This window comes from Scyliorhinus canicula, chromosome 17 (genome assembly GCF_902713615.1).
Source record: "Scyliorhinus canicula chromosome 17, sScyCan1.1, whole genome shotgun sequence".
Lineage (NCBI taxonomy): Eukaryota > Metazoa > Chordata > Chondrichthyes > Carcharhiniformes > Scyliorhinidae > Scyliorhinus > Scyliorhinus canicula.
This window is the reverse complement of record NC_052162.1, coordinates 30,292,968-30,306,934: the sequence shown is the minus strand read 5'-3', so window position 1 is coordinate 30,306,934 and position 13,967 is coordinate 30,292,968. Positions and strand designations below refer to the sequence as shown.

At 46.9% G+C, this 13,967-nt stretch overlaps 1 long non-coding RNA gene across 1 annotated transcript; it reads right to left on the bottom strand.

Moving 5' to 3' along the window:
- Positions 1-246: 246 nt before the first annotated feature.
- Positions 247-12,792, bottom strand: LOC119952025. The gene is made up of 4 exons (XR_005457744.1): positions 12,664-12,792; positions 11,419-11,525; positions 9,549-9,694; positions 247-463 (listed from the first exon to the last, which is right to left on the bottom strand). It is a non-coding gene; the product is annotated as an uncharacterized LOC119952025 (long non-coding RNA).
- Positions 12,793-13,967: the final 1,175 nt, after the last annotated feature.

Below are 13,967 nucleotides of genomic sequence, written 5' to 3'. Positions count from 1 at the left end.
CAGGCATTGGAAATATTTCAGCTTCCCACACAGGGGAGGAGAAGCACACCACGGCTTTGAGTTCTCCTGCTGTGATTTACACCTTTAAATTAAGCCTTCTGAAAGGTACTTAAAATCAAATAACATCAATTAATCTTGGGCCCGTCTCTGTCTTTGTTACTACAGAATATAACTCTTACAAGCTAAAATCACAAAATATAACCTTACAAACTGTAAGCAATAAAAGTAGTAAATGCTTACCTGCCATACTTCCCAATCGGCTGCTTCCACTTGCCCCAGTCACTTTTGAATCCTTACATCACCTCAGGAGCTCCAAACTCCAAGCTGGCACTCCACTCCCAGTCTCGCTCTTTCTCGTTCTCTTCTGTCCAACTGGCACGGCTCCCAGTCTTGCTCTTTCTTACGCTCTTATATCTCCCAAATCCACTCTGAGTCTCGTTCCTTCTTATGCTCTTTTATCCTCCTAATGCCATTCTCATCAAATACATATATATGTATATACATAAAACAAAAGTATAAAACAAAAATATAAAATACATATTTTTAATAAATATATTGTGATACATGTAGAAATTTTCACATATCTATCAACCTGGGTGGCAACTTTGAGGGATCTATCTACCTGGACCCCAAGATCCCTCTGTTCCTCCACACTTCCAAGAATGCTACCTTTTACCCTGTATTCAGCATTCAAATTTGATGTTCCAAAATGAATCACGTCACATTTATCTGGATTGAACTCCATCTACCACTTCTCAGCCCAGCTCTGCATCCTGTCAATGTCCTGTTGTAACCTGCACCAGCCCTCAAAACTATCTACAACACCACCAACCTCTGTGTGATCAGCAAACTTACTAACCCACCTTTCCACTTCCGCATTCAAGTCATTTCTAAAAACCACAAAGAGCAGAGGTCCCAGAACAGATCCCTGCGGGACACCACTGGTCACAGACCTCCAGGCGGAATACTTTCCATCCACTACCACTCGCTGTCTTCTTTGTCAAAGGATTACTGCCCCTTAAAAATAAAAGCATGATGGGACACATAACTGTTTAGCTATTCAAAGATGGTGATCTTGTTGTGTTTGGGAAAGGTCAGGTTGGGAAAAGTTAAATTTTAATACCCAAGTGAGTGAAATAATAAATTTTCTTTTATTGTCCATGCCAAAGTTCTGTTTGTTTTAATTATGATTGTAAGTTATTTGACGAATAATCGTGGCCAGTGATTCATCATCACTACTTCTCTTCAGAGGTACTACACCCAACAACGTCATCATAGGCACCCCGGGTTGGAAGAAGGGCCAAGCAATCACTGTACATGCCCACCACGTAGGCAGACATGGAAAGGGAAGTGTACAGTACTGTAACATGCAAGGCACTCAAGCTTCATCAACTGAAGGAACAGCTGCATTTACATGAGGTCCCAGATCTCCCATGGTCATTCACAGCAGCTGACATCTTTGGTCGGAATGGTTATCAACACCTAGTCTTAGTTGTTTCGCATTCCGGGTGGTTACAACTTGACTACCTGCCAAACATGACAAGTAACACAGTCATCATCAAGCTCAAGTGACACTTTGCCACATAACGACATCCAACAGAGACTCACAACAGGCAATGTTCACCAATTCGTCTCCATTCAAAACCTTGCACACAGATGGAACTTTGAGCGTATCACGAGCAGCCCCCTATACCCACAGTTAAATGGTCTGGTGGAATGGGCTGCATGCTCAGCTAAGCGTGATTCTTGAGAAATGCAAATGGGATCACACAAATGACTATATTGCACTCCTTAACCTGCCAAATCGACCACGACTCGACCTGTCCTCATCAGCACAATGACCTTTGTCCAGGTGTACCAGGGTTATAATTCCTACTGTTAAGGCTTTGCTGCTGTCCAAACTTGAAATTAACACGAGTGATGTCCTCCTGCAACACCTTTTGACAAGCAAAACGTACTATGAATCCAATGATCGAGATGACAACAGACTTGACCATCTAACATCTGGTCAAATGGTCAGGATTCAGACCGCACGTGGCCATGACAAGTTGGCGGTGGTACACAACCATGCCTGCAACCAAACAGTTACATGGTAGCCTCAGAGGGTGCCCACTACGTACTCAAACGGCATCACCTCCTATAGTTATCGGAACAAGCACTAACAGATACCACAGCACTCCAGTCATCTGGCCTATGACACAGGCACCTACACCAGTGACATGCAGACACCTCCAGAGGCCACTGCAGTGAGCCCTGCATCCACCAAACACACTGACAGAATGATTCCAGGTCGTCCACTCTGAGGACACCAGCCTGAGAAAGACTATAACACCACCAACCAGGATAACCACACACTCAGGGCATCTGAGCAAACGGAACATGAGGTTCCAGGACTAGTCTAGAACTGGCCTTTGAACTCAGATCTCAGATTTCTACAACGAAAATTGTGGGGGGCTGGGGGGGGGGGGGGGGGGGGGGGGGAGCAGAGAAACAGGAGACGTGATAAGCTGCAATAGTTTAATCCAGCTCCTCCTTCAACAACAGTATCCCAACAAGACTAATAACCAAACTCTGCATTATTGGACTTGACCCCCTCCCTGTGCAGCTGGATTCTTGACTTCTTCACCAACAAACACAATCTGTCAGGATAGGCACCAGCAACTCCTCCACAATAATGCTAAACACCGGGGCCCCGTAAGGATGTGTGCTCAATCCTCTACTGTACTCCCTATACACACACGACTGTATGGCAAGGTTTAACTCAAACTCAATCTATAAATTTGCAGATGATACGACTGTGGTTGGCCATATCTCAAACATCGATGAATCAGATTACAGAAGGGAGATGGATCACTGGATTGTATAGTGTACCGAAAACAACCTCTCTCTAAATGTCTGAAAGACCAAGGAACTGATCATCGACTTCAGGAAGTGTAGCATGACACACACCTCTGTCTGCATTAATGGCTCCGAAGTGGAGATGATCGACAGCTTTAAGTTCCTGGGGTCACCATCACCAACAGTCTGTCTGGTCCACTCACGTTGATGCAACAGTCAAGAAAGCCCAACAACGTCTCTACTTCCCACGGAAGCTAAAGAAATTCGGCATGTCTGCATCGACTCTCACAAACTTCTACAGATGTGCGATAGAGAGCATCCTATCAGGTTGCATCACAGCCTGGTATGGCAACTGCTCGGCCCAAGTTCACAAGAAACTGCAGAGCGTGGTGAACTCAGCCCAACGCATCACACAAGCTTGCCACCTGCACGTTGATTCTGTCTACAACTCCCGCTGCCTCAGGAAGGCAGCCAGCTTTATCAGACACCCCTCCCACCTAGGCATTGCCTTCTTCCATCAGGCAGAAGGTACGGAAGTCCGAAGACCCACACATCCAGACATAGGACCAGCTTCTTCCCCACAGCTACTAGACTCCTCCACGACTCCCCCTCAGACTGATCTGTTCCCTGTAAGGACACTATACACCATGCCCTATGCTGTTCTTGCTTATGCATTTGCTTTGTTTGGCCCCTTGTTCCGCACTGTAACCAATTACTGTTTGTAGATGTACCATTTGTTAATGCACTGCTAGTGAATAAACTGTTGTTTGTTAAAAGTCCTTGTTGTCAGTGTTTCAGGAACCCAACATATTTACAGTCATGGTACAGAAGGAAGCCAGTCAGCCCAAGATTCGTACCGGCACTCCAAATGTCATTATGAGTTAGTGCCATTCTCCTGCCTTTTCCCTGTACCCTTTCAAATCGTTTCTGTTTAAGTGATCATCTAATGCCCTCTTGAATTCTTTGATTGAGCCTGCCTCCACCACACATCCAGGCTGTGCATTCCAGACCTGAACTACTCGCTGTGTGACAAGGTTTTTCTCACAAAGCACTTGCATCTTTTATGAACCACTTTAAATCTGCCGAGTTGGGTCAGGAATCCCGGCAAGGAAACCCGCTATGGCCAGCGGGGTGGGCACGGAGACTCATAACGGGTCGCTAATCTCGCATCTAGCGGGCGGAACTGGAGGGTCCCAACCCAAATGTCTTTTTTTAACATGATATGTGATTATATGTTTGGAAGCTATTTTTTTTTTTGCAAATCTGGAATATTCAAATTAGGGCGACAGTGGCATCGTGATAATTTCGCTGGGCTATTAATCCAGAGGCCCAGGTTAATGCTCTGGAGGCATGGGTTAAAATCCCAACCTAACAGTTGGTGAAATTTGGATTCAATTACAAACTGGAATTGAAAGCAAGTCTCAGTAGCGGTGACCTTGAAATTATCATCGATTGTCATAAAAATCCAACTGGTTGAATAATGTCCTTTCGGGAAGGAAGCCTGATGACCTTCACTGTCTGGACTACAGATCCACAGATTCCCGAGCGACCCCCCCCGGCAATTCTCTGGCCTGCGATTGGCAGAGTGGGCGCCCGTTTTCGGCCGGCCCGCCGGGGCAAAACAAACCAGGTCCGTACTGGCGGGTCATGGCTCTAGGGGCGGCCTGCAGAGTCCTCAGGGGGACGCGGGGGGGGATCTGGCCCGGGTGGGTGGGGGGCCCCCACAGTGGTCTGGCCCGCGATCGGGACCCACAGATCCACGGGCGGACCTGTGCCGTGTGGGCACTCTTTCCCTCTGTGCCGGCTGCTGCCAACCTCTGCCATGGCCGGCGCGGAGAAGAACCCTCCTGCGCATTCGTTGGGATGACGCCAGCATATGCTGTCGCTCCTGCGCATGCGCCAACTTGCTCCGGCCAGCGGAGGCCCTTCGGCGCCGGCTTGCGCGGCGCCAACCCCGCTGGTGCCAGCCTAGCCCCTGAAGGTGCGGAGGATTCTGCACCTTCCGGGCAGCACGATGCCAGAGTGGTTCCCGCCACTCCTCGGTGCCGGTACGGCCCGCCTCGCCAGGTAGGGGAGAATCCCGCCCCTTGTGTGAAACCAGGATGTGGGAAGGGAGGCAACTGGTGGCCACTTTCTAGTAGAACAGTCAAAAACCACCTATGGTGGCACCATGGTTAGCACTGCTGCCTCACAGCACCTCAGGTCCATGTGTGGAGTTTGCACTTTCTCGCCGTGTCTGCGTGGGTTTCCTCCAGGTGCCTCCAGGTTTCTTCCCACAGCCCAAAGATGTTCAGGTTAGGTGGATTGGCCATGCTAAATTTCCCCTTAGTGTCCAAAGTTTGGGTGGGGATACAGAGCTAGAGTGGGGATTGGGCCTAGGTAGGGTGCTCTTTTGAAGTGTTGGGGCAGACTCGATGGGCCAAATGGCCTCTTTCTGCTCTGTAGGGATTCTTTGATTCTATGTTTGTGTTCCTCTGTGTGTATCTCCCTTCATCTTTCGGTGATGAGCTTAAGTTAATATTCACTAATTATTGACTCAATACCAAATCAAACTGGATTGTCCATTTTATCTTGCAAAAGCTCCGCACATTTCTAACAGATCGCCTCTGAACTATCTCAGTTCTATTGAAAAGAAACCGAGTTTCAATTAAAAAAGCCTATAAGACAGTTGATATCTAGAAATCAATTTCAAATAGTTTAAATAAATCTTCATATAATTTACGCAGGGCTGGCCTCATGGGATACATGAGTGGTGGCATGGTGGCACAATGGTTAGCACTGCTGGCTCACAGTGCCAGGGACACCGGTTCAATCCCAATCTTGGGTTATTGTCTGTTTGGGGTCTTTATGTTCTCCCTGTGTCTGCATGGGTTTCGTCTGCACATTCTGGTTCTCTCCCACAGTCTAAAGATGTGCAGGCTAGGTGGTTTGGCCATGCTAAAATTGCTCCTTAGCGTCCAAAAATGTTAAGTGGGGTTATGGGGATAGGGCGGGGGTGTAGGCCTAGGTAGTGGGCTCTTTCCGAGGATGGTTGCAGACTCGATGAGCCAAATAGCCTCTTCCTGCACTGTAGCGATTCTATGATATCAGATCCCATTGATTTTCATTACATATCTAATATTTGTATTTAAATTAATACATTAACATTCCTTTTTAAATGCTGGTAGAAGAAAAAGAAAGACTAGCATTTTTACAGCACTCTCCATGACCACCAGATGTCTCAAAGTACTTTACTGCTGGTGAAGTTCTTTTTTAAAAAATTTAGAGTACCCAATTATTTTCTCCAATTAAGGGGCAATTTAGCGTGGCCAATTCACCTACCCTGCACATCCTTGGGTTGTGGGGGTGAAGCCCACGCAGGTACAGGGAGAATGTGCAAACTCCACATGGACAGTGACCCGGGCCGGGATCAAACCCAGGTCCTCGGCGCTGTGAGGCAGCAGTGATAATCACTGCGCCACCATGCTGCCCACTGCTGGTGAAGTTCTGATTGAAGTGTTGTCACTATTGTCGTGTAGGAAATGTGATAATGTAAGATTTTTTATTGATAGTCATGTGATTTGATGTGTGATGTTTAAGAATAAGGCGGCGTTTCCTGCCAACGCCATGGATTCGATGTTCTACTGTCTCGTTGCCATGTTGTTTTCTTCTTGGTCAGTCCCTCAGTGTCATAGAATCATAGAATGTACAATGCAGAAGGAGGCCATTTGGTCCATCGCGTCTGCACCATCCCTTGGAAAAAGCATCCTACTTAAGCCCACGACTCCACCCTATCCCCGTAACCCAGTAACTCCACCCAACCTTTTTGGACACTAAGGGAAATTTAGCATGGCCAATCCACCTAACCTGCATGTCTTTGGACTGTGAGAGGAAACCGGAGCGCTCGGAGGAAATCCACGCAGACACGGGGAGAACGTGCAGACTGCGCAGACAGTGACCCAAGCCGGGAATCGAACCTGGGTCCCTGGAGCTGTGAAGCAACTGTGCTAACCACTGTGCTACCGTGCCGCCCCATGTCGAGGATGACTTGCCGGCTGGAACGAGTTGGGTAACTCATGATTGCCCTAGCAGCCAGCTCGGAGCCTGGTTTGGTTTCTCGCGTGATTCACGCGTTACGCCTGGATATGGCCGCAATGGGGTCGCTGAATTGTACTCATAGATTATAAATATTTGGCGCACAAGGACTGGACCATGTGGCACACCACTAATTCCCGCTTGGTAACCAGAAAAAGAACCATTTTTCCCTACTCTCTGCTGTCTGTTGGTTAGCCAATCCTCTACCTCCAACCCTGTGTGATCTTACCTTGTGTATTAACCTTTTGTGCGACACCTTATGAAATGCCTTTTGGAAGTTCAGACACAAATCTATAGGACCCTCAATATCCACTTTGCTTGTTAAATCTGCAAGGGACTCGAGCAAATTAATCAAACACAGTTTATCCATCATAAAACCATGCTGACTCTGATAGGTTGTGATTTGACTTTCCAAATGTCCTGTTACTACTTCCTTCCAATGTTCCAGACACCACATCACCATTCCCGGGTATGTACTAATTCTCTCTCTCTCTCTCTCCCCCCCCCCCCCCCCCCCCCCCCCCCAAGCTGATGAACACCACTTGAAAGAGGCACTGAGGCTGAAACTTCTATACCCATCACTAAGAGTGGCTTGAAAGCAGCACTACTGAACAAGCTGGCCTGGTCCTAAAGGACATGGATGTTAGACTGGGTCTGCAACAGGTCATGTGGGACCCAACGAGAGAGAAAAACCTACTTGGCCTCATCCTCACCAAGCTACCTTTCGTAGCTGCTTCAGTCCATCACAGCATCAGTGGGAGTGATCACTGCACAGCCTTTTGTGGACACAAAGTCCCATCTCCATTGTAGTGATATCATGCCATACTTGCATGCCAAATATAAACAGCATACAATAGACAGAACTAAGTGATCCTACAGCAAAGAATCAGATCTAATCTCCACAGTCCTGCTACTTTCAGTCATGGATTCTGGCTATAGACAATTAAATAACTAACTGGGGGAGGAGGCTCCATAAAAATCCCCAACCTCAATGATGGAAGAACCCAGAAGATCACTGCAAAAGATAGAGGGCAGAATTTTCCCCAAAAATTGCCTAGTGTCAGGTTCTGACTGAAATTGGGATGTTTTTACCAGAGGAACAACCAAGCTTTCTCTCCAGATCTTCTGGCACTTTGTCAAAACAAAGCAGGGGGTGCGTTTGGCACCATCACTCTGGTGGAGCAGGACCTCATAGAGATGGTAAGCCCAGCTCCACAGAGATCGGGGCGCCCTTTTTAAATCTAACCATCTCCCATTCACGTTCAATGGAATTACCATCACTGTATCCCCCACTATGAACATCCTGGGGGTTACTAATGAAAAAAAAAGAAAATCGCTTATTGTCACAAGTAGGCTTCAAGTGAAGTTACTGTGAAAAGTCCCTAGTCGCCACATTCCGGCGCCTGTTCGGGTACGGGAATTGAACCGTGCTGCTGGCCAGCCTTGGTCTGCTTTCAAAGCCAGTGATTTAGCTCAGTGTGCTAAACCAGCTCCTATTAACCAGCCTACTATTAACCAGAAACTGAACTGGACCAAGGCCAGGTCATGGACTAGGAATTCTGTGGTTAGTAACTATCCCCCACTATGAACATCCTGGGGGTTACTAATGAAAAAAAAAGAAAATCGCTTATTGTCACAAGTAGGCTTCAAGTGAAGTTACTGTGAAAAGCCCCTAGTCGCCACATTCCGGCGCCTGTTTGGGTACGGGAATTGAACCGTGCTGCTGGCCAGCCTCGGTCTGCTTTCAAAGCCAGCGATTTAGCTCAGTGTGCTAAACCAGCTCCTATTAACCAGCCTACTATTAACCAGAAACTGAACTGGACCAAGGCCAGGTCATGGACTAGGAATTCTGTGGTTAGTAACTCACCTCTTGACTCCCCAAAGTCTGTCTGCCATCTACAAGGTATAAGTCAGGGGTGTGATCGAATACCCTCAGGATGAAAGCAGTTCCAATACTCTCAAGAAGTTTGACAATATCCAGGAAAATACAGTCCACCTGGATGGCACCACCACCCTAAACATTTTCTTCCTCCACCACTGGCGTAGAGTGGCGTCTGTGTGCGGCATCTAAAAGATGCACTGCAGCAACTCTCCAAGGCTCCTTCAGCATCACCTTCCAAACCCATGCCCTCTAACACCTTGTATAACAACAGCAGGAGTTACATGGAAACACCACCAGCTGCAAGTTCCCAAACAAGCCACACATCATCCTGACTTGGAAAAATATTGTGGTTCCTTCATTGTCACTGGATCAAAATCCTGGAACGGCTGCCCCAACAGCATTGCGTGTACCTACACCAGGTGGACTACAATGGTTCAAGGAGACAGCTCACCAACATCTTCTCAAGAACAAACAGGGATGGGCAATAAATACGGGCCTAGTCAGTGATGCCCAGACCTTGTGAAAGCATAAATTAATAAATCCTGCAATTCTCACTTCCTCTAGCCACAGCTTTTGTGTCTTTACTATACTGTACCCATTACCACGCCTTTTGATTATGTTGTCTCATATAATCTCTCTTGCCTCCACACTTTTATAGATCTTTCAATTTTCATCTTTTTCCTACCCTCCCCTTTCATTTACTGAAAGTCCATTTCAGTTCTCACTTTTCTTTTTCTAACGAAAGGCCATCCACCTGAAACATTAATCTCTCTCTCTCCACAGCAGCTGTCAGACGATTTGAGCACTTGCAGCATTTTCTGTTTTCGTTTGAGACGATCGCTCTGCTTGATAAGCACAAGAAAACCACCATAAAAACACTTTGGCTTTCGAGCTGACTGCCTGAAAAGGAATTACGCAGCATTAATGACCATTTTTGTAACCATTTCTACAGAAACCCTGTATGAATTTGTCAAACTGCATAAGTATCTGAATTGTACAAATGAAGATCGCCAAGCTTATCATTTCTATGAACTTTGTACAGCCTTCATTGTTACAGCCCCCCTGAACTCCTTTAATTAATATGCTGTGGGATCTGAATAACCGCAAGTAATATATGAAAAATTCTGTAAAGTTTATCCCTGGTCTCAATAGTAATTGAGAGAGAAGTCTAGGATATTAATTCAATGTTACAATTGAGACAATTCAACCCACATCATTTACATTCAATAGCTCACATCATTATTAAAACAGTAGCAAAATCAAGAGTCCGTTAGTGTATTTGACCATTTACGCTCCTGCTTATGATTTTCAACCGTTTCTAAAAGATTTGCAATAATAGTAACAAATGGGAAAAAATCCATCGTAACAAAATGAGCAATTTAAAAATCCAAAAAAGAAAAATAATCAAATTCTTAATGACTAGCAATAGGCAGTCAAGGCTCAAACATTTAACTTTTAATAATGAATATACCCTTAGGTAGAGACAGATTAATAATTCTTGGGGCCTTGGGCACCAAGATTATTTGGGAATCTTCCACATCCACCCTTCTTCATCCGATAAAACAAACGTGTAGCAAACAACAAAAAAGATAAGCTCAAAAAATATTTACATACAGTGTCAACATTAAGGTAAAACTGCCCACTTTAAATTCAAGTAGTTGCACGCAGTTTCTCTGAATTATGGTCAGTTTTACCAAAGAGTCCCAAATTTGCACAGGACCTTTTGATGGGGCCCCCAATTTGGCTAGGGGCCTATGAGATTGGGCCTGTAGGCTGTGCATTATTCTGCCCTTGCCCTTTGGGTCACATGGGGCAATTTGGTACAGACACACAGAATAGAAAACTATTGTGGAGCTCAACAACATAAAATAAGTTGTAGGAAAGTGAGGTAAGGACTACATAGGGAGAGAAACATAAAAACAACTGGTGAATAAAATGGAGAGAACAGCGGTATCAGCAAAGAAAGCTGATGGCTGAAGGAGTTTGGATCTTAGGCACTTCCTAATTCCCTTCTTGAAATGTAATTTAGCATTAATTAAAAAAAATCTTCACTACCCTGTCTCCTAAAACAATGATGTGGAGATGCCGGCGTTGGACTGGGGTGAGCACAGTAAGAAGTCTGACAACACCAGGTTAAAGTCCATCAGATTTGTTTCAAACACTAGCTTTCGGAGCACTGCTCCTTCCTCTGATGACTGAAGGAGCCTGAGGAAGGAGCAGTGCTCCGAAAGCTAGTGTTTGAAACAAACATGTTGACCTGGTGTTGTAAGACTTCTTACTGTCCTAAAACAATGTGGCACCTCTTAGGTGCACTGGAGAATCCACCTAAAATGCAAGACACTTCTTTTCAAAATACAAAACGTTGCTGCCAATGTCCTTTGCGCTTTTCTCAATTGGACACTGTAACTTCAGTGAACATTTGACAAGAAGCCTAGCTATGCATTTATCCAGAGTTTTCGCCAAAGCTACAGCAGCCAATTGAGAGGACACTGAATTCCTGATGCAGATATATTGGGTTGGGCTTTCCTGTGGGCTTGAGGACCTTGATGTCAGAACCGAACGGGTTTTCCTTAGCCCACTCTTGCTAGTAGTAAGACCAGTGGTGCAATATTCTGAGAGTCTACCTCTTCGAACAACGAGCTGGTTCCCGATGCTGCCAGGCCCAATCCGAGAGTCAACAGTTCAGGAGCCAACAGAAAATGCTGGATAAACTTAGCTGGTCTGGCAGCATCTGTGAAGAGAGAAACAGAGTTACCATTTTGAGTCCATTTGACTCTTCTACAGAAATGAGGAGTGGTAGCAATGTAAGTTGGAGAGGCGAGTGGAGGAGATGGGGCAGAATAGAATGACAGGAATAGATCGGAGCTAAGGAGAGATTGTCAAAGATGTCATGGACATAAGACAAAGGTGGTATTCTCACCTCCACCACCTGCCACCCAAAGGCCTTCAGAGGAAGGGTTTGGGCCCTGGGCAGGCCTTTCCTCTAGTTCTGATGGTCTCCTCATGTGCCTTTGGCATTGAGGCAAAATCGCCCCCTTTGGGCCTTACGTTGTAAAATGGCTGCCTGCCTCCATGTAGTGCAAAACCGATCTATTTCCCAGGAAACCTCCCCAGCTGTTGGATTGTATGATGGGACTGTCCTCATGTCACCCTGCCACCCCACTATGTTCCCTGCCCCTATCGCCTCCAAATCTGTCATCCCAGGGGAGGAGGGCCTGCCGACCAACACGGCGTGATTCCCGCCCCCGCCGAATCTCTTGTGGCGGAGAATTTGGGACACGATGGGGGCGGGATTGAAGCGGCCCCCGGCGATTCTCCGACCTGGCCCGGGGGGGAGGGGGGGTCGGAGAATCCCGCCCATTGTGTTTGGATCTTGCTTTGTCAAGATTTCCATGGAGGTATCTATCTAAAATTCAAATTTCAGTCACTGAATAATGTATTAACATATAGAGGAGAAAACGACAGTTTAATCACATCAATTAATTAATTCCTGATCCCCAATCTTTTTGTTATTTTATGTTGCAAGCTGAAAGAGAGATTTTTTACAATCTCACAAAGACCTACTGGGTGTCTTATTATGTGGTAACATGTCCAGGCGTTCTCTGAAAATGGCATTAGGAAATTGATTGCTCAAAAGGATTATTACAACCTTAGAAGCTATCTGTGAAATGACTGGATTGTACAAGGACTGCATGTCCTTCTTGCATATTGTTCATCTCCAGGCTGACAGTCTCTTAGAAGTGCAGGCTATTTTGAGCCTTATACCAGCAAAGCTTTGGTAATTACTGAGTGCAGTAGATTGATTGGCTGTATACAGAAGGAAAGCTTTCATGGATAGACGGTAGCAAAAATGAACAAAACAGCTGTACCTATCTAAGGAGGTATGATGAATTCATTCCTCATGATTTAAAGAGACACTGGGCTGAATTTTTCTAAGGATTTGCAGGCGAGTTTCAGTGCGCGAACATCCACATTTTAGTAGGCAACAAGTGAGTCCGAACTGATTTGATAAAAAGAAAACTTGGTTTATTGCAAACAATTATTTTTACAATATACATCAGATCCCAGCTAGGTCTGCTCTGTCGGTTCCATAATAATACTATAATAATCTTAAGAAATGCCCTCGTCGCCACAGCCCGGTGTTTCTTCAGGTACACATAGGGGGAATTCAGAATGTCCAATTCACATAACAAGCACGTCTTTCGGGACTTGTGGGAGTTAACTGGAGCTCCCGGAGGCAGACAACAGGGAGAACGTGCAGAGTCTGCGCAGACAGTGACCCAAGCCGGGAATTGAACCTGGGACTCTGGTGCTGTGAAGCAACGGTGCTAACCACTGTGCTACCGTGCCAGCCATAACTGGCCGACTTTACACAGATCTTAATCAAGAATGATCTCGGGCTCCCTGCCCCCTTAACGGGCGAGATAGTATTTGGGGAGGCTCACGGGGAGACTGATTGTTCTAACCCTGTAGATCCCGTGTGGGTTTCAACACACACTTAGGGCGAAATTCTCCGACCCCCACGACGGGTGGGAGAATAGCGGGAGGGCCTTCCCGACATTTTTGCCGCCCTCCCGCTATTCTCCCCCCCCCCCCCGCCGAAGTCCCGACCCGAATCGCTGCCGCCGTTTTTTTACGGTCGGCAGCGATTCTCAGCTGTTAGATGGGCCGAAGTCCCAGCCCTTTCCGCCGTTTTTACGAACGGCAAACACACCTGGTCTTGCCGTTCGTAAAAACGGCGTCACAAACTCGCTTTTTATAACCATGGCACCGATTGGCACGGCAGTACCACGGCCGTGCCAAGGGTGCCATGGGCCCGCGATCGGTGGGCACCGATCGCGGGCAGCGGGCCCGATGCCCGCGCACTAATTGTCCTTCCGCCGCCCCGCAGTATCCATTCGCGGGGCGGCTGAGGGGCAACCCGGCCCACGCATGCGCGGGTTTCATGCAAAAACGCGATGACGTCACCCGCATACGCGCGGGTTGGAGTCTTCCAAACTGCGCATGCGCGGCTGACGTCATATGACGCGTCAGCCGGCGCTAACTCCAGCAAGCGGGCTTAACGATTTTCGTTAAGCCCGTCTTGCCGGAGCCTACGGCGTCGGGCTGCTAGCCCCGACCGGGGACCAGAATCGGTCCCCGGTCGGGAAGGGGCGCGCTGCCGTAAAACCCG